Below are 19,029 nucleotides of genomic sequence, written 5' to 3'. Positions count from 1 at the left end.
TTACGTAAAAAGGAAAGAAATTGATTTAAAAATGCTCGATAACCTTTTAGATTTTAAAACTCTGATACTACGTCAAAAGAGAAAGCATTGCCTTAGAAAATTTTCAGGGTTAAAACAAAGTAATGACTTCGTCAAGTAACGGTTGTTTCGGATGACCTTGATGCGATAGTTTCCCGCAGTCAGGTTATGTAACTCGTCGTCACTCTCCATTTATGACGTCACATGACCTATCGTACTTGACATTCAAGGACAAGCAGAAGACTATGTCAAAGATATCATCTTATTTTTATCTCGACAAAGGTGGAAAGAATCTTGCAATGCCACTGCATTATTCTAGTTCTTATCCTAAGCGAAAGAGCAATTAACATATTCGGAGATAAGATATTTCCCAACTGGAATCGAATTAACGACAAGTATGATTATTATGCTATCAATTTCTGTCAAAAAAAGTGCGATTTAAATAACAAAAAATAGTTGAACTATAATAATATATATCAAAACGTAACAAGATATATGTAAAACGTTTGAGGGAGAATTAATTAATATCAATTATATTCGTATAACTTTATAATTTGTTTGAGCAACACTAACCTAAATAATACATAATTTAATATTTTGTTGTTATTTAAGAAAACTAATTATCCTAAATAAAAAAGTTTATGATAAACGTTCATAATAGAAAACGTTTCATAAACGTTCTAAATGAAAAAAAAGTAGACAGACACAATAAATTTATTACATTATTATCTAGTTTATTATGTAATATCTGTTGACATATTTAATGCATTTTTAAATTTATTGTCTAAATTAATTATAAAAATTAATTTCGAAAAAGTATTTTTTAAATTATATTTCGAGAAAAGTTTAATTTACGATTCCATTTACACACACACATATAGTATGTCACACATAAGCAAGTTTTGATTTATTATATTCTGTTATACGTTTTTATTAAATGTTTAAACCGGCATCAAGAAAAGATTAAAATAAATATTTCCCGGCTGTTAGTTTTATGTTTATTTATTTTAATGAATAATACACAGAAAGATATAATGTTAAAAAGGTGTCTTTTTTAAGACAATAGAAGTACGATTTATAAATTTATTTTAAAATAAATTTATATTTTTGGATAAAAGATTTATAAATGTCAATCATAAAACGATTATGTCATCATTAAAAACATAAGATCATCTTAAAAACTAAATATTTTGATTAAAATTTTACAAAAAGTAACAAATTAAATAAACAGAGTTAGATAATTGACAACTAATTAATATAAACGAAGCAGAAACCTCTTCGGACCTTACTTTGTAGGCTTCCAGAAAGGTAACGTAGGAAGGGTTGATAAATAGAAAATTTTTGAAAAGTATAAACTATCATAATCCATATGTTTGCTAAATAAAATGGAAAATTATTTATTGAAATATTACAATAAGATAAACGAATCAAACAAAAACCTGAAAGGAACAATTAATTCAAGATTATCTCGTTCATATAAATAGATTCTCTCTATGTAATTTTGAAAATTATACATGGGCATTTTACTATTAATGACAATTTAAGCTATATTATATATAACTTATCGAATAATTTAATTTAATTAAAACCAATCCTACATAATCTGTACCAAAATCTTTATTATGTCATAATGGAAAAGAAGCCATCACTTACATCACTCTTATATCACTTTAATTTGCCGCCCAGTTTAAAATGTCCATGAATACAATTTGTCCTTGGTGACATATCAGTAATAGTTGGACTATAAATCTCCATTATAATCACAAAGATATTTTTAAAAATTCTCAAAGAATATTGTCGTTAAATATTTCATTTTTAAAATTTAAGCTGTAAAACAACACGTTTTTAATAGGGAATATTCTTCTTTCACATTGAAATGAAGAATCGAATTGAAATAGATATGTGTCTAAGAAATAATTGTAAGTTTAATATGACGATTTATAAATCACCTGAAGAATTGATAATATTTATTATGTGCTAAATTTAAAATCTAATATTTATCCTATACTTCGAAAAATGCTCTCATTTTAATATATAATTAATGCAAAGCAAATAGAAGACTATATCAGAATACTTCAGTTATCATAATCAGTTCTGCAAATTAAGATGGTTTTATACGTATTTTTGTTAAATTAAAAGCAAAATTAATAGGCCCTACTTCAAACTTCACTTGATCAAATTTAGAAAAGCCCATGGTTTATAATAAAAACCTATATTATATATTTATTCATTAGTTATTTTGTATTAATTAACTTAATTAAAAAAAATGTAACTGAATTTATAAAATATAACTAATTTTATATTTTGTACTACTTCATTTCAAGTTTTATCGAAAACTTTCAGCTCGATTTCTCTCGGATAAATAACAGATAGCCTGTCAATGACACTTCTCTGCAATACTTACAAATACTTCAAAGTTGATTGACTCCATCAATCAATTTTGAAAAGTTATTTTTAATTATCTTATCAAAATAAATTGAATTATCTTATAATCTATTTCTAAAAACACGTTATGTTAGAGAAAAATTACATTTTGTATTTTAATCATTATAATTGTTTTAAATGATGAAAATGGCCAGGACGTACTGTACAATACAATGGAAAAGTATAAAGAAGATATTTGTACTGAAATTCATTAGTAAATACACAAATATTTTAATACATTTGGTTTTGAAAAATTAGGTCGTTAATAAAAGCTATTTTCAAACTTGTATTAAAGTAATATTAATACACTATACGTATACGAATGATCTTTGAAAACTATTATATCTTTCAAGAGTATTCTTTCTATTCATGAAAATATGTCTAAAATTTCTAATAAAAGACCAGAAACATTTACGATTTAGTAAAATTGAGAAGATATAAAATTAAACAACATATATTTTTTACTTCATATTTTAGCTAGTATTTTTAAAACAAAATTTTGACTTCCAACATTAGTTTAAAACAAAATTATAGAAGCGGTTTATTTATTTATTTTGAAAATTATATAAGTTCACAAAATCTATTATTATATAAATATCATTTCCGAGTTAGCACTTGCGTTATTCTATTCTAAGAAAAATATTTTATTGATAAATAATTTTCACACACAATTATAACGAGATTTTATTGTTTAATTTATTAATTACATCTATAAATTATAACTATAAATTATATTTTTGATTATATTTTCACTTATAAATGTTAAGTAATTAATATTAAAAATCTGATGACATTTAATTTATAACGAATACTTACTATAAACGTCTGCAGACAAACTTTTGGCAAATCTATCGTTACTCGATCCGTACAATTTCATAATGAAATATTTACTTTAAAAAAGTTACATTTCTTGTTAAGAAATTGATTAAAATAGCGGGTCACATCACATTTACATAGTTGGTTCGCATTTCAAAAGTAGGTCAGAAGCTGTCATATGCGTAAAATGTAAGCCAAGGAACTTTTCTGACCCTGAGTTTCATAAAATAAAATAAAAAATTATACTTCTCTTTGTAATATACTCTTCAGTTGCTATTTCAATACCAGTTCGGATTTCGTTCAAAACTGCTTCTTTATTTAATAAATTTTTAAATAACCGCAAAAACTAGTATACCAGAATTATTTATTTAGACAATATGATAAAACGTTTATTTAAATTTATATTAATCGTAATATTTTTCAATCGATAGCGCGTACGTTAATTTAGCCACGTGACATATCCCTTACAGGCCTCCCAATTTTTCCCCATTTCTCAACGTGCCCTCGAGAACTATGATTGCAGCTGTTGTTGCAACGTCAATTCAATATTCCATTATACACTAACGGATCCACTCTTGATATAGAATCATATTAAAAACACCTGTGCAAATCATGCTACCTCTACCAAGTCTTTTTTATTCCATACTTTTCAAACATTATTTATACAACAGATAATTCCCAATAAAAAATTTAAATAGTTTATTTAAGAAAGAAGTTTTTATTTTTATTAAAATATTATATAAATAAATTTTCAATTCATTTTTATAAACATTCTTAAATTAATTACAAAGTTGTGCATAAATATGCTAGAATCAAATATATAAACATGTTATTACATTTATCAATTTTCATTACTTTATTAAACAGTTTATAAAACCGCAATTTTGAGAAATATTTTTAAAAATCGTGTTAAACTTGCTATAAAATAATGCTGGAGAGATGGCCTCTCTACGACAGAACAAGAAATAGCAATTACATATCATCAACGAATCTAGCTATTAAACTAGTAACTTATCTGATGACCTCATTCTCGCATTTAATAATTTTATCTATTTAAATATAACCTAACTATATGCAAAAAATATATTTCTGGATTCCATCAGATACAATATGTAATAAGAACGTCTAAGATATAGAAAATGTCATTAATACGACATAAGACAAAAGTTAAATACAATTAAAACTTATTTGTTACAGTTAATCTAACTCATATTTAAATCTATTGAGTGAGAAATTAATATTAATTTTACATATGTTTTACTCAGATATCTAAATAAAATGAATAAGTTTCTTTTTCCTTTTTAAGGAATTATCTGGAAAATAAGTTTAAAAGATAAAATTAATAATTAATTAATTTATTATGACAATTAATTTGTGAATTTTATTACCAATGCAGAAAATATCCAAAAAAGCAACATAATCAGACATTTTTTATGATTAATCATTACCATTCATTTCGAGAGTGTTAAATAGGATTAAATGCTCTAAAAATAGACATTTTAGTAAACATTAAAAAAATTCAAAGAAAAATTACCATACTTAACTGGTGATTCTTTATTTCAAGTTTTTAGACCCCTTTTTTTCTAAAGAATAGTTAACTCATTAATTATTTTCACCTTATTAATTTAACTAAAGTCATTTCAATTAATAAGAGATCATTGAGCGCTTTACTAGAAGCACTGAAGTTCAAAGACGTTTTAAAATTATGAAAAGCATTTCAGTATATCCGATTCACTAAAATTAATCAAAAATATAATAAAACACTGTACTTTATCCATAAATTTTACTAAGGAAAATTAGTTTAAATCTCATATTTTATTTTATTAAAATAAAGTAATTTAAATATTTTTATCTTGTTTTAAATTATTTTTATTGCTTTACATTAAATTTCATCGTTCCCCATTATCAAGACTCGATAATTTTCTTGTTTAGATATATAAATATATAAAAAATATGAATATATGTTTTAATATTCTAATAAATAATTATCAAAGCAACTATAATAATCTTGTTATATAAGAAAAATTGTACTATTTATCCAATTACATAAGAAAAAGTTCTGTTTCATTTCGAAGGTAACATTTCGCGCCCTCTGTTGACATAATATGACATAATATGTATAAATGCTTTATATTTTTTGTACCATAGTTCTCATTTATAGATCAATATAATAAATTTCGATAATTATTTGGTTATAAATAGATATTTATTATAATTTTTAGACACTTTTATGGACTTATAAGTAGAAATAACGAATTTTCTTTATTAATTTTGTAATTTTTGAAAAATATTTTTTGGTATGATATTGAAAAAAATATTTTTTGAAACGGAACAAAAAAATTCTTCGATTTTAAATCTATTTAAAATAATAATTAAATTAATATAGAAGTCAAACGTTCCTGTATTTATTAACAATAACGCTCAATAAATCATAATTATTAAATTCAAGAGTGAATAATATAAGAATTGAGAGAAAAAAAGGCAAATTGGAAATTAATTTTTATATTTTGTTTTAAAACTAAGTTTAAAAAATTATCTTAATAAAAACTCAACATATATATATAAACATTTGAACTAGGCATAAAAACGATTTTAAAATATTTTATCTTAACATAGAGAAATGCATCTCAAATTTAATAATTTCTTGAAATTATTCAGAATATTATATTTGACTAATTTTTAAAATAGAAAAGATATTTTATGATTCTATCAATAAATTGTTGAATCGTTCAATAATAACTTAGTTTTAATAAAAAGTTCTGACATTGACTTGGCATTAACAGGGAGATTTTATTTAACTCAATTTTATCTTGATTTATTTAGAATTTTAATAAGGATATATCTAACTGTAGAATGATTGTAACATTTTTATAATATAAAATTCTACAAACTACAAATAGCTTTATTAAAAAATATTCTAACATCCTTCATAAAAGTTATAATCGATAAGCAATATCAAACTAAATGTTTTACTAAAAAAGTATTAAATTTTATTAATCGAAACATTTAAATGCATAAAATATATTACCTGAAAATACATATTAAAGAAATAATAAAGAAATACAAAAGAATATTTTGCTTAATTGATTTATTTTTATATATTTCTATCAAATTTATTAAAGTCTACATCCATAAAATATACAAAACAACAAAATTATTTGTCAATTTTTGTATTTCATTTGGTGATTTTGTCATTATTAATTTTTTTTTATTTATCAGAATTATAAAATATAATTGTAAGTATTTGTTTTCTACATTTATTTCAATAACCGTTACTGTGTTAAAAATGTTTAAAAGTAGACTATGTAATTGCTTTTAATAAAAATGATTATTTTCAATAGTAAACAGGTTCTATTTATCTTTTGTAGAACGCATTTTTATTACGCGCAACACAAAGCGTTCTTTTAAATACAGTAATTACTTTGTGTTAATGAAAAAGCAAAAATCCTTGAACTGAATGCCATATTGCAATGATCATAGGTTAAAAGCATCACGAGCATAAAATTAAACATTTAATTCTAATGCATAATATACAGGGTAAAGATTTATTTTGTTAATTACACGAAACAATGATTTATTGCTGTTAAAACTTAATTTATATTATAATATTGCATAAATATAAATATTTTGTATTAAAATATAGGGCCTACTCTAGTTAAAAGTACTATTCTATTATTCTATATTTTAATATAATTTCTATTATTCATTTACAACAGCAATCTTTTATTTTATCATTTATTCTTCATATAAAATTTATGCAACTATCATTACACAGATTGTTATTAAAGTGAAAAGCAGTTTAAAAAATACTGTATAAACAGATTTCCCGTAAGATAACATATATTTATGAATTTTCATCAAATAACAAACTATCTGAAATTACAAATATTAAAAATCATTTAAATTTTTATGTAGAAGTTTTGCTTATATTGATACAATACAAGTTAAAGTATTAAAGTAATATTAATCTACGTTAAAATAAAAACCCTTAAGGCCTATATCACTAATATTGCAAAGTTTTGAGACTAATATTGTATATTAATAAGAAAATACAATATTAGAAGATAAATAAATTTGGGAATAAATAATAAATATTTATATAAAAAGTATTACTTTACATCATATTTAAAGTATATACATACATACTTATCTGTTTAATTTTCAATTTTTTTTTATACTGTATTAATTTATTTATTAAAATAAATCCCATAAAACAATATTTATAAAAAAAGAATATTATATTCAATAATATTAAAATATGAACGAAATAAAATATAGATTTTATAATTTATTTGTGCGGTATTTCTCTTTAATAATCAAATTTAAAATTAGAGTAAATGAGGGTTACATGGTAAACACGTGTAATTACTGTATATAAACTAAATATTAGTGCCTCGTATTAATATATTGTGTTAGTTGAAAGCCATTTTTGCTATATGTGCTGTTTACGCGCAATTGCTGTAAAATAAGTGAAAAAATCGAACGTTTGTTTCTGACTTACAGAATGTTTTACACATGTTTATGCTTACTGTAACCTCGATAATCTTAACTCTCACTTACCCTATATCTTATTCCGAAATCAATAAAACGAGTAATATGAGGTCTGTATCATTTAAGTTCGATTGGATGAAAAAATCTCTTAAAAACAGATATTAATTCCTCCGTCCAAAAACAATCCCTATATAGTTACAGAGAATTAATATTACTGAAATTAAAATCGATTAATAATAAATGAATGATTTGTTTTTTATTTTTTATTTTATGTTATTTTAAAATATTTATAGTTATAAATCAAGATATTTTATTACATTAAATAATCTTTTATAATTTTTTTTTATTTTATTAAACATTTTTATACATATTTGACTACAGAAGTACAATTATCATTATGATATAATTAATTTTACGATTATATTCCATTTTATCTTTAGAAATCTAAAGAATAAACTTACACAAACTTTAAGCTGTATATATATAGTTTATTTCGTCATTAATATACGATAATTTTATTATCTTTTATTTATCGTATCAATTTATTACGAATCCTTCAAAATTTCAACTCATCCTTACAAATAAACGCAAACTTCAAACGTATTAGTAAATCTAAGATAACCAACAGGATTTTAATGCTATTTAAATGTCAACAAGTATATCGAATATAGATTAAAACAACCTTATAATTACGCCAAATATCATTTTTAAAATTAATGGACTAGAAGATACTAAATGATTAACTGATCACTTGTTACATAAAGTATTTTTAGAGTCATTTAATGAGCATTTTTTGAATGTGAAAAATTACTTATGATTATATTGCTAATTAATATGAACCGCAAGTCAAGTCATTATTATTTGTAATAAGCGATTAGAAAAATCTAAAATCTTTTTATATTAAATTAATTAATATTAAAATTTATAGTTTGTAGATCATTTACATTAAAAAGTATATTTTCCCATGACATAAGTTCATATATATAGGTGTACAGTATACAGTAATTGAACAGCCTTAATTTTGCCTATGGTCATTATTAGCAGCCAAAATCCGCAAATGACTAGGACATCTATTCTAAGATGAAAGATAAGAAAAAAAGCGATCAAATCATCCTTGGTAAAAGTATGAAAGTCCAGATCGGTTTCATATCCGAATCCTTCAGAGCAGTAAGCTGATACTACTCTGCCCGGCTATTTGGGGCTCGAGTCTTAACTATAATACTTTTGATAATACCGAAGATTCGGTATCCACTAGCAGCGAAAACTTATGTCAAACCCACACGTAAATTTATTGGATGCGGTAAAGATGGAAGGTTCGTTATCCAATAGCACGGAAGGTTTACGTGCTATTGGATAACGAACCTTCGGTATTATAGAAAATACTGTAGTTTAGACTCGAGCTACTCGTCAGTATTATAAATTCAAAACTTTTCAAATTAATGTATTTAAATATTTTTAAAAACTTCATCTAATGCAAATCATAAGAATTTTAGATCATAAAGTTTAAACAGTACAACGCTAAGTTAATGTCTAATCCAATTGAAAGAGAAAAATCATTAAAATTTAAAAAATAAATAGATAATATCAAGATTTATTAACATATAGTCGGCCCCCTTATAACACTGTTGATTATTCCGTTTTATATGAATTCCATGTTGTACGAGTCACTTAGATTTTACAAATACGTGAGCCATTCACAGCCCGGCACACGTATTTGTAAAATCTAAGTGACTCGTACAACATGAAATTCATATAAAACGAAATAATTAATAGTGTTGTAGGGGTTCGACTGTATTGTAAGCGTATTTACTGAAATTTTTTGATATTTGAATCTTTAATAATTAGTTAATCTAAGTACTGATACTGATCACATTTCTAAAAAGTTAAGCAAATTTTACGTAAAAGCCTAATAATTAAATATATTAATTAAAATACAGATTAAAAGTTGCATTGGAAAAAAAATGCATTATTAATCAATGCATGCACTAATTTAATAAACAAAGATAGCTTAATAACTAATAAAATGAAATATTTATTAACAATAAACTACAGTATTAATACATTTAACAAAGGAAATGGAAATTTATCAGTTGGCATTCCCACACCATTTAGCAAACTCTTTTCATTTAAACAATTATATCATAAATTAGAGAAAATAATAATGCTTTGTTTAGATAACGTTTCAGCCTACATTTATGGTAATTAAATAAATTAAATAAAAATTAATATTTCAGCACTTTCATTATACATTTAATTATGATTGTAACTAATATATATTATAAGTTATAATTGCACAATTCTTAGATATTTAAAAATGTTTAATATCGATTTATAATCACTTGAATTTGAATAAATTTAAGAAAATACATTAATATATTAAATATATGTTAACACTGAAGTTAAATCATATTAATTATAGTAATGATTTGAACATGGAAAATATACATATACGTGTTATCAATAGTATCCTATTGATAATTTTACATTATCAATAGGAGTTTTTGTATTAAAATGACATCGTCACAATGCCGGGTTGCATTTTATAATCATATTTTTAATTTATTTAATTTAAAATATATGCTCTCCACCTCAAATTAATAGTCTTGCCCCTTTACATCATACTTTTCCTATTGGCAAAAGAGTCGTGCCGGTCATCTATTAAGTGCTTTCAGGAGAAAATTTTTGAATTGAACATGACTTCCGGTTTGTATTGGAAGTTCATATATAATTAATCGGGCCTCCTCCTGCCCACAAGATTTCCACATTTGCTCTCGTCTTTCATCTATATAACTCCGTTTTTGAGGTTAAGGAAGGACGGACGACAATGGGAATTTATAGGTCTACAATTTTTCAAATTGCAGCCCAATAAAAAATTTCAAATTACAGTAGTATTTCTTTTTCTAATGACATTTCATTTTGTATCTTTTTTATAGGCATAGAATACTTAGTAACTTGAGATAATGTTCAAAAATTTTTTAAATCAGCGTACAGTCAGTTTTATACAGGCTATGACATTATAATGTGTATCACTATTTATTTTATCTACCAAAATTATAAGTAAAAATTAAGAATTAATCTATCATTTTATTTAGTTTATTCCCTCTTTTTTCAATTGTTAAATAAAATAACTAATCTAATATATTAGATAAATATATTGAAATAACTAATAATAAATGTAATGAAAAGAGCATACACCTAATTTCAATTAAATAAAAATATTTTAATACAGTATAAAAATTAAGTCGAATAAAAACTGCATATTATTTAACCTTAGGCCTGAATTACTTTTAACTACAAATGATAGCTATGTATGTCAATTTGATCTGTAGTTACACTATTAACAGGATCAGAATTAAAAAAAAAAAGTCATATTATGTTGACAGACATCAAATTTTGAATAAATGTACTGTACAATGTATAATTTATGTCGAAATCAAATAAAACTCTGTTATAAATTTTAAAAATTAATGTACTAACTAAATAGATAATATTGCTAATACACTAGTAGCACTTAAAGCACGAACACCAGTGTATACATCACATCATTATCTAAAGAAAAAAATATAAAATTAGACAAAAAAGAAATATTTTATTTCAGATTTATGAGTATTGCATGTTCCAATCTTATCGAAAATGAAGAATCGTTCTTTTTTTTGTTTCTTTTAAATTTTGATATCTTTCTTTAAATGAAGATGTAGTTTGTATACTAGAGTTTACACTTTGGATGTTACTTGTTTATAACAACTGTTTATATTTATCTAATTCAAAAATAATAGTACTAGTATTCATTTCATATAGAACGTTTTAGTCTTCTTTAAAGACAGCTGCTCAACTAAATAATATTAAAAGTTTCCGACAATAAATATTTAATAAACACATGTTAAATATTTACTTGATTAATAAACGTGCAGAATATTCTTGTGTTTTAACGCTATTGATAATAATTAATTATACTCAACGTCAAAACAAAAGTCTTTTGATAACAGATTGAAGTATTTCAGAAGAATTCATAAATGTTTATTATTAATAATTTACGGTAAGTAGGCTTGTAGTTTAATAAATTGTTAACCTTATATAAAGAATGTGTCTATATTTTCAAAAGGTAATTAAAATTTCCTTCAAAAAGAATAATAATTTTACTGATTTTGTTTCTCCTTATCAACTTAACTTCCTTACAGAAAAAAGAAATTGGCAGAACCTATCTATAATACTAAACTTACATCTATGGAAAGTAAAAGCCAACTTAATAATCTAAAAATATTTTATCGGTTGACTAAATGATTAAATGAATAATTCAATTAGTTTCAACGGAAAGAATTGTAATGATTTTTTATCGATATATCATTAAAATTATATAAACGTTTTGCTTAGTAACTTGCTTAAAATATCAATTTGATGATTAAAAACACTGTTTTCTTTTTTGCATATTATAGAAATCACGACGTATTACAATATTTTGTTCTGTAAATCAATAAATTATTAATAATTATTCACTGACGTACAATAAATTATATAAAAAATTCGACTAATATAATTATAGTTATTCTGTTCAAACATTTGCAGATAGCCTATATAAAATATTTTTTCCGATATATTTTAAGATAAGAATAAATTAAGTCACGCATAAAATAAATGGAAAATTCGATATATAAATCTAATATCAATTTGATGTAGAATTAGCAAATTCTAGATAAATTCTACATCAGTTTGATAATTTCAATACACAGTATGTTATGAGATTCAGATAAAAAATTGTTGTCTTTTGTCAAAATTGTTCACATCTTTTCTAAACTGGATTGTTATTATTTTCAGAAAATATTAAATAAATATATGGTAAGTTATTCTGTAATGAAATTCCTAATACTATCAAATATACCAATGAAATTCGATAGTTTTCAAAACAGAAATATATGTTTTGCTCAAGCGTAATTAATTATAAATTTGTAATAAATTGAGCGTAATTGTAATAAGATCTGTTTTATATTAAAGAGTTAAAATCGAAAAAAAATTTGCTCGTTTACTTTTAATTGGAATTTTTATTCGTTATTCTTTCGGGGCAGCAATGCCATCGCCATTGTAATTTTGCAATAAATAAATAAAATGTTATTAAAACACATTAAAGTAATGAGCTCAACTAGTTAAAATTCATTATTAATTTATAACACTTCACTTTAAATGAATATATAGTCAAACCTGTCTATAACGGAACCTGTATATAGCGGAATACTGTCATTAACGGAAAATTTCTTCGGTTCCTTGAATTTTCTGCAAAAACTAATGTAAATTAAACTGTATATAGCGGGACCTGTCCAACGCGGAAATGGAAAGATAATTCGTTCTGTATAACAGAAAAATTGGTATATTTATCCAATTTAACACAGATTTAACAAGAAGTTTACAAGCCTAGCATGTTTAAATCATTAAAAAAAAAAGTCAAAAAATACACATACCCAATACAGAATAGCAAAATATGACTACCATATTACAATAATTTTATTGGAATTCGAACGGAAAGTTTTTGCGTATTTTCATTAAGAGCTGTTTTTACTTAACATAAATATGTAATTTAATTACAAATTGTAAAATTCAACACATTATTATTGATGTGAGATTGTATTCTTTGCTTTGAAGCTGATGTTAAAGTTTTTACACCATATTTCGTTTGAATAAAATCAAGTCAAAATGTTGCAGATACTGTATAATGTCTACTCTTTTAAGTTTCGTAAAGGATATACGCTATAAAAAACAGTAAAAAGTACTGGTACTATGTATGGGGAAGATGTTTCTAAACTCGGAATGTATCAAATGTGGTTTTGAGAGTTTCGTTCTGGATATTTTGAACTAAATGAGACAAAACGTACTGGCCCCCAAAAGCTTTAAAAAGAAATTGTTAAAGATTGAGAAATAACAACTCGTGAATTTGCAAATTATTGATTACTCAATTTAAAAAATCTATAGATTATAAGTTTATAAGAAAATATTTAATGAAAAAATTAAAATTTACAGTTTATTCTAAAAATATATTAAAATAAAAAATATACTGTATATGATAAGAAGCATTTTAATAATATTATTATTAAGTAAATCTATTTAAAATAAATATTTTAATAATTTAATTTCAATATAATTTAGTTTTCAGGAATTTCAGGACAACTTAAAAGTTGTTAAACTCCCATTTAAGAAATTACATTAAAGAAATACATAGCTGATAGAGAAAAACAAATTCAAACTCTTTACATTCAAATTTCAGAGAAATTTCAGAAATACTGGAGAATTAAAGCTTGAATTTAAAAATTTTATGTAAAATAACGAAATTCACAAGAAAGTGAATTCTTAATGAATGTTAAATGATTATGGAAATGTATTATTATTCATTACTTTAAAGCATAGGTCCTATAACTTTAAACCAATCTTTATTAATACTACTTTTGTAAACCAAAAGTAGTATAATAAATTTTACTGCTATCATGCAGAAGGAAATAATTCAAATTTCTAATCATTGCAAATATATTAAAACTGATCTAACTTTTAAAATTGTGATGTAACATTCATTATGCATATCGGTTATAATGAATTATTACATCGAAAGTTAAAAAATTAATATATTTTTCAATTTTCTTGCGAATCAATTAAAAATCTAATAAACGAATAAAAACATTTTTTATTCTTTTCTCGTAAATGTTAAACAATGAATTTGCATTGTTTTCTCTAATCTGTAGCTCCTTTGCCTTCTTGATCTCACATTCGTATTATATAAAGAAATAATAAAATGTCGAAGTGTAAGATAAAAACTTTTGTGAATAAAGCTAATAAAGTTGTTAAAACCAGTACTGTATATACCAAAATAATGTGAATTTATAATTTTAACTTAAACATAAAAATAATGTGAATTATAAAATATTTAGCTATAAATTTATTTACATTTCATTATTATTAGAAACTAAGTATAAATATTAAACTTTAAATCTTCAAACTAAAATAAATTTAAAATGATATTAAAGTCACTTTTTCCCCCTTTGAAACGTAGAGAGGAATTCTATTGTGTAACTATAGAACTGTACTAGCAATCTTATTCACGAATGGCATAGCTTCAGTAACATTGCTTGGTTTTATTTATAATAGGTTACTTAATCTGACACCAGTTCGTCTTCTTTCTTTTTTCAGTATTCCATAATCTCACAATGAGATATCATTACAGTAGGATAAGCAATAGAGTAGGATAATGAATCTCTACTTTTCATGACCTAGAAATACAATTATATACAATAGCTACAGTAGACAAACAGATATTTAGTAAAGACAAATAAAATTCTTAAATTTAACCAAGTTCTAATTTGTTATTTTTAGTTAATAAAGATATAGTTATTAAAACTAATTTTATTTCTAATAATCCTTAAATATCCTATAAGATAAACAGTATCAGATTTCAGGATTGTTAAACGCTTTTAAGTAATAGATACCGAACATGTCTAGTAAATTTAATAACGATATGCTTTGAAGTAGATAATATGAATAAGACAGAAAAAGCATCATCCTATAAGAAACAATAGTTCAAAAATATACGACTTATCTATTATATTATATGAACAAATATCAATACTGTACTTACAATTAATTAGGTTAATTAAAAATGTGAACTATATAAATTATGATTCAAATAATAATTACTTGTCGAATGTTAATGAATAATACAATAATACATGTAAGACAATAGCATGAACAAAACTCAAATTATAAGATTGGTTGAAATTAGAAATTAATTTTAGTCAAAACAAAGTACTGTAAGTTACTGTGTTTTTTGACATTTGAGCCCAATACAGTGGCGTGTTATTACTTTATTTAGCCCTGGAAAATTTGAATTAGTGGTCCCATGTACTGTGTTCACTTCAGACATTTATCTTCGAAGAAAATTTTAGAGGATCCCTCGGTATCCTCTCGGAAAAACAAAATTAGATAAATGCTTAGCAAGCATTAGGTGGTATTTGATATGTTTTAGTCTTTTTGCTGAGAAAGCAGTGAATAGATAAATGACATTTATGAACAATTAAAATATGTAATCCACAAGAAAAAAAATTATATATATATATACCGTATATATTATAGTGTTATAGTGTTAGTGGAGTGTTTACCACATTGCATATATATCGGTGTCTAGTGCTATGCCAGACCAAAGTCAAGGCATAATTACAGGAAAAAAATGTTATGTGCTGTTCGTTTATACACATTATCTATATTTAAGAATTTCCTGACTACACGACATGTGTTTAGTATGGCAGCTTCCCATAGTATGATGTATAGACTGTTGTGAAGCCCTAGTGTTTCGAGATTTTTGTGTAGTGTGTGTGATATGACGCCTGTGCAAAAAAGAACTGTTGGCATAATAAGTAACTTACTCTTATTATCATTACTTGTATTATTCTATTTTATTCTAACGAATAAAAACATTTTTGTACTTCTTCAGTTCTTCAGAAACATTTATATTATCATCATAAAATTTATACAAGATATATAAAAATATAGATATATAAAATATATTTAAACTTTTATACCATCAAAGAGAATTATTAATAATGTTGCCAAAAAATAAAAAAAATTCTTGCTAATAAAATTATTCCAAGATAACTTATATAAAAGAAAAAAACACAGAAAGAAAATTGGGAATATTTTAACAAAGAAATAAAAAAAGTTTCCGATTCATCATTTTTATGGCAACTACTTATTACTGATTATACATTTTATATTATTTGTAACTTTATAATAATTAAGTAATTAAAATTTATAAATTTGTTTACAATTTTGTACATTAAATTATAAAATAAAAATTTTAGACTTAATGGATTTACAGAATATTCGATAAATTAATTTACATGCGCTGGAGAAAAATGTGATGATAAAGAATAATGTAAGTTAATAGGCTATATGTATCAAATTGTCATAGAAAGTACAATTTTAAATGATTTTGGAATTTCTTTTATTTGTTAAGTTACATATAGAGGAGAAGGTGGTATTATGGAACCCCAATTACATTTTAGTGAATTGTAAACAAGGTATCATAACTACCCCCACATTTTTTGTGCAAAATGTACTTGTAACTATTAAACTAAATGTTCCTAATTGGATTTTTCGCTAGTGTAACTGTAAGTATGGTTTTTGACGGCTTTTGTACAAAAAGTTAGAAAATAGGCTTAGAGAAAATCAGATGGTAATATGGAACCTTACTGTATATTTTCAAAAAATGCTTTAATGTAGCCAAAAACAAATAGCAAAGTACAAAGAATGTTAAATAATTACAAAATCATTTACTCCAATGCATTTTAACGCAAAAATGATTTAATAATAATAATAATAAAGAAATGTACAAAGAAGAAGCTAATCATTTACAAAAATCACAAATATCACAAATGTAATGCTCCGTTTCAACATCAGCACAATCTTTATGTGTCCACATAGCGCACATTAGGCATTTCACCCACACCTCCCCATGACTATCATATGCAAACAACCCATCACAAAACAGACAAGCAGTGTCATCCTTAAAACCAGGTGTCTCCTCGTCAGGCAAGTCAAAAGGAGAGATATCAATAGAGTCATCATCACTTCAATATTGGCACAAGAACAGTGTGTCCATTTTTCACAACTGCTACATTTATTGTTATTTTTCAAATAAATAAACATAAAAGTTTGAACTTACTTGTAGACTATTTACTTTACCAGACGATACTGTCACTTCGCGCATGCTCAGTTTCGCTATTTAGTAAGCAGACGATATTTTTTTCATGAAAAAAATGTTTATTTCGATTGTTATCTTACATTTTATTTCTTGTTAACATAGTATTTAAATTAAAAAAAATGTTTTCATAAATAAAATAAAACGTAAAAATATTATTTTATGGTTTGAATTTGTTGGTAATACTGAACACCAGGGAAGTTGGGTTCCATATTAAAAGCACCAATGGGGTCCATATTTCATGCATCTCCATCTTGGGTTAGCAAAAATTTATGTAAGCAAAAATAAAAATAATTTTTAAACAAGAAATTATTTAATTGTGGCATCGTCACAATGCCGGACTGCAATTTTTAATCATATTTTTAATTTATTTAATTTAAAATATATGCTCTCCACCTAAAATTAGTAGTGTCTTGCCCCTATACATCATACTTTTCCTGTTTGCGATAGAGTAGTGCCGGTCATTTAGCTAACTTCTTTCTGGGAAAAATTTTTGAATTATAACAAACTAACTATGAACAAACCAATATGAAATTAAATAATAATTTAAATTTTCATTTGAAAATGAAATAAATGCAGCTGCTATATTTGAAAATTATTAGACCCAAGAACAGTTGATGGCAGGAATTACAAAAAGATAAACACAATTCTATAAATAGATGAATATACACGTATATTAAACGAGCTATTTATTGCCGGGCTTCAAGTTTTTATCACAATGCTCTCAACTTTAGTAGTGTCTTGCCCCTGTATATCATATTTTTCCTGTTAACAATAGTCATGACGGTCATCTATATAACTCCATTCAGGAGAAATTTTTAAATTGAAATAATGTGACGTCCGTTCCAAACCGAAAGTTCGCATATCGAGATCTTCTGCCCCTAAGTTTTCTATATCTGGTCTCGACTTTCATCTAATTAACCCCGTTCTCGAGATTATGGAAGAACAGACAGACAAACATATGGACGCCAGTGGAAACTTTTAGATCTGCAATTTTTGAAAATTGCAGCCCAATGAGAAATAAGATTTTTCTGTATATAATATTTTACACAAAACTCGAAGTTACTGATGATTATTTTATAAACAAATCCATTTATTATCCTTATTCGATCACCTAAATAAACCAGTAACTTAAATAAAACATACAAAACTAAATGGAAAATATAAAAATTCAAATATTATGTTACTATTATTTTAAAAATTAAAACGCGGTTCAGAACAAGTCTTTAAACTATCCAAAAACATTATTCTTAAGGAAATGCACAAAATGTATCACTACAAGGCTTTTGAAAATTTGTATATGCTTATAACATATTAATAATAATTTATTAGTTTTATGTTGTTAGTTTATTATTAACAGTTTATTAGTTATATGTTGATAATCTTATACATCTATTTTTAAAATTACTTCTTTATGAAATAATTACTGTTTAATAACATGACGCCACACTTTTGGGGTATCCAGTGTACGAATTTCAACTTAATAAATTACTATTTATATATCAATACGTTCTATAAAATATAAACCATTAATGTTTGTTATAAAGAATCTT

This window comes from Centruroides sculpturatus, unplaced genomic scaffold, assembly GCF_000671375.1.
Source record: "Centruroides sculpturatus isolate CEXI.00-Female unplaced genomic scaffold, Cexi_2.0 scaffold15, whole genome shotgun sequence".
In the NCBI taxonomy this organism is placed as follows: domain Eukaryota; kingdom Metazoa; phylum Arthropoda; class Arachnida; order Scorpiones; family Buthidae; genus Centruroides; species Centruroides sculpturatus.
Note: the sequence above shows the minus strand (reverse complement) of the source record.